Genomic DNA, 4,207 nt, shown 5'->3' with positions numbered 1-4,207 from the left:
CCAACCATACATGCCAACAACTTTGAACTAAAACCACAGCTCATCACCCTTGTTCAGAACAACTGTTCATTCGGAGGAGGCGTCCAAGAAGACCCCAATCAACATCTAACCACCTTCCTGAGGATATGCGATACTGTGAAGTCTAATGGTGTTCATCCTGACACCTATAGACTACTTTTGTTCCCTTTCTCACTCAAGGATAAGGCATCTAAATGGCTGGAATCCTTCCCTAAGGAGAGTTTGACAACCTGGGAAGATGTGGTGAACAAATTTTTAGCCAGATTTTATCCTCCTCAAAGAATCAACAGGCTGAGAGCTGAGGTTCAAATTTTCAGGCAGCAGGATGGTGAGACTCTATATGAAGCATGGGAGAGGTTTAAGGACCTAACAAGGAGGTGTCCACCAGATATGTTCAATGAATGGGTGCAGCTACACATTTTCTATGAAGGCCTTTCTTATGAATCAAAGAAAGCAGTAGACCACTCATCCGAGGGATCTCTGAACAAGAAGAAGACCATTGAGGAGGCCATAGATGTCATTGAAACTGTAGCAGAGAATGACTACTTCTATGCCTCCGAAAGAGGGAACACTAGAGGAGTGATGGAGCTAAACAATGTAGATGCTCTGCTTGCCCAAAACATTCTCATAACCAAGCAATTAGCTGACCTCACCAAGAAGATGGAGAGGAACCAAGTAGCAGCAATCACCACCTCATCAACAACCCAAGAGGGAGTGAATGCAGAGGCAGAGAGTGAGCAGGAGCAAGCCAACTACATTGGGAATTCACCTAGACAAAATTATGACCCATACTCCAAGACCTACAACCCTGGTTGGAGGAATCACCCAAACTTTGGGTGGGGGAATCAAAAAGATCAAGGCCAAGATCAGAGACGTCACAACCCCAACAACAATGCAGCCCACCAACAATTCACACACAGAACATATCAACACCACCATAACAACACCTCTCCACACCCATATCAAAACCAAAATAACACTCCTCATCCTTCTACCTCCAATCCCAAACTACCATCATCTGATGACAAACTTTCAAGGATTGAAAACCTACTTGAAGGCATATGCAAGGAGATTCAAGACAACAAGGTGTTCAAGGAGGAAGTGCGAGCAAATTTTAAGAACCAGGGAGACACCATCAAGAGGTTGGAATCTCAAGTGGGGTATCTCTTTGAGCAGATTCCCAAACCTACAGATGGATTCCTAAGTGACACAGAGAAAAATCCGAGAGGTGAAACAAAGAAAGTAAGATGGGAAGATTGCAAGATGGTCACTATAAGTGGTAAGGAGACTGAGGACAAGCCAAACAAGCCGTCAGAACAACCTGGAGATACCTCAGCAGAGAAGAAGGAAAAAGATCACCAAGAACCAAAAATCTCACAACAGGAGCTGCTGAGACTCTATGCACCCTTTCCCCAACTACTCAATGGTGCTGTGGAGAAGAGAATATACTCAAGATTTCTTGACTTGTTTGCATCTCTGCATGTAAACATACCATTCATCAAGACCATCCAACAAATGCTTGCATACATCAAGTATATGAAGGAACTGCTTCCCAGGAAAAGCTCACTCAAGGGAGGCCAAACTATAGTGATGAACAAGGAGTGCAACGCCCTCATTCAACCAGAGTTGCCTACAAAAAGAAAGGACCCAGGGAGTTTCTACATTCCTTGTGCCATCGGAGAAACCATGTTTGATAAGGGACTCTGCGATTTGGGAGCAAGCATCAACTTAATGCCCTTATCCCTTATGAAGAGGCTGCAGATCAATGAGATAATGCCCACAGATGTAGTCATCAGGCTGGCTGATAAAACTCAAAAACAAGCAATAGGAGTGGTGGAAAATGTGTTGGTAAAGGTTGGGAAATACTTCCTCCCAACAGACTTTGTCATATTGGACATGGAAGAGAGTCACACTCACCCAATCATATTGGGAAGACCATTCCTAGCTACAGCCAGAGCACTCATAGATGTAGAGCGAGGGGAGCTAATCTTGAGGATCCATGATGAACAACTCAGCTTTAATGTCTTCAAACTCTCACAAGAAACAGATCAAGAGAATAAGGAACCAAGGAAGAATCACAGTGAGATACTGAAGGAAGAAACAAGCATTGAAGCACAACCAGCACATCTGGGAACTCCCTTGATTGATAAACAAGGCAAACAGCAATTGCCACAGCTCAAAGAAAATCAGGAGGAACCCAAACCACCAGAATCATATGAGACTAGTAACCACATTTCCTTAGAGGAGGAGGTCACAAAGAGTAAGACAACATCACAAGGAACAAAGAAGAAGGTACTAAGGAGGTGGAGGAACAAGAAGATCCCTACCGAGGACTTCTCTCCAGGGGATAAAGTGATCTCAGCTTACTTCCCAGATATCCCCCCTGATCTCCCCACTGTACCATCTCAGTTACCTAAGGTCTTCACTATCAACAGAGTTCTCTCCTTGGAACATGTAGAGATCATTGATACAACCACTGGATATAGGTCTACTGCCAGAGCAGAAGACTTGAAGCATTATCAACCTCCCTGATGAAGGAGAAACGTCAAGCTAGTGACGCTAAAGAAGCGCTTCATGGGAGGCAACCCATATTTTATATGCTTTTAGAAAATAGTGAATAAGTTAATATTCATGAATTTCAACCCAAACTTGACAAACACTTGGTGAAATTCTTATTAGGCAGTATATAGTGAAGAATAAGTTTGGTGTTCAAAGCATGCCGAGAGATGCATGAATGCAAACCAGAGCATGCTAATCTTGGAGCCTTGAACAAAACTTTTTCATCACAGTGCTACAAACTAAGTTTGGTGTCACCCAAGGTGCCACCAATGTGCATATAAGGACACACAGTTAGTTAGTTAGTTGGTGTTCATGAATAAACAATCTAGTTCTTTTTCTTTATTATTCTAGCCATAAAAGTTTAATTTCTCAATGATATTAATTTTTCTTATTTTATTTTTATAGGAAAAGGGAAAGGAGCATTGAAGGGGATTGATTGGACAATTAAATGAGGAAGGTTCGGATAACACAGAAGGAGAATATTTCACACGTGTCTCAAGGGGGAATGCATTGGGAATGGTTGCCATGCAACATTGGAAGAAGAACAAACTTGAAAACTGAACCAACCCCATCATAAAGTTGGTAATCCTTGTGCTTATTCCATACAAAACCCCATCAATTCATCATACACCAACCCCATCAATCCACACCTTTCATCTCCTCCTCACTTCCCTATATAAGTGAATCCTACTCCGTACTTCCCCTTCACACCCAAAGTGCTATTTCTCACACTTCACACCTTTGGCATCCAAATTCCTTCATCACACCTTGTCCTAACCAACCAAATTCCTCATCTATCCGTACCTTCCACTCTCTTCACGCAGCAACACAAATTCATGGCAGCATCAAGCTCCAAGAGGCAAAAGAGGAAGGAACCAATGGAGAGCATCCTTTTTGATGAGAAGAGATTCAAAACTGCGTTCCATGAGCTCGAATTTGAACGGATAAAGCTCAAGAAGATACTGCCTGAGTTAACATTCCAAATTGACGAGGATGAGTGCCTACAGATTCGAGAGAAAATTGAACAAAGAGGGTGGCAAAGGCTCACGAACCCAGAAGGGAAGATCAATGCAAACCTCATCAAAGAGTTCTATGCAAACGTGGTTAGAGAAGATAAAACCAAAGCCCCAACCTTCAAAAGCTATGTAAGAGGAAAAGAGGTGGACTTCAGTCCAAATGCTATAACAAGAGTCCTTCAGCTGAAATCACCACATTTTGATGAGCTTAGTTATCATGCAAGGATAAGTAAGAGCCCTGACAATGATGAACTCGAAGAAATAGTGACTGAATATGTGTCATAGGAGCTGACTGGGAAAGGTATGCAGATAAGAGACCCCGGTTCATCAAGAGAGGAGACCTTAGCCCAAAAGCCAAGGGATGGTTTGAACTGGTGAGGAGGTCTATCCTCCCAGCTGCAAATAATTCAGAGGTCAATATTAATCGAGCGACTATGGTACATTACCTAGTACAGGGTAGAGAAATCAATGTGCATGAACTCATAGCTGAGGGCATTCAAGAGTCAGCTGAAAAGGTTGATTCAGGTGCCAGGCTTTGGTACCCCAGCACCATTCTCAGATTGTGCACAAAAGCCAAGGTAGTCTTCGAGGATAGCAATCCAGACTGGGTGAAC

General features: G+C 42.9%; 1 non-coding gene across 1 annotated transcript; it reads right to left on the bottom strand.

Moving 5' to 3' along the window:
* Positions 1–306: 306 nt before the first annotated feature.
* LOC112773442 (small nucleolar RNA R71) lies at positions 307–413 on the bottom strand. Its single transcript, XR_003187992.1, has one exon. It is a non-coding gene; the product is annotated as a small nucleolar RNA R71 (small nucleolar RNA).
* Between the last annotated feature and the right edge of the window lie 3,794 nt (positions 414–4,207).

This window comes from Arachis hypogaea, chromosome 18 (assembly GCF_003086295.3).
Source record: "Arachis hypogaea cultivar Tifrunner chromosome 18, arahy.Tifrunner.gnm2.J5K5, whole genome shotgun sequence".
NCBI lineage: Eukaryota > Viridiplantae > Streptophyta > Magnoliopsida > Fabales > Fabaceae > Arachis > Arachis hypogaea.
Note: the sequence above shows the minus strand (reverse complement) of the source record. Positions and strands in the feature narration are given on the sequence as shown.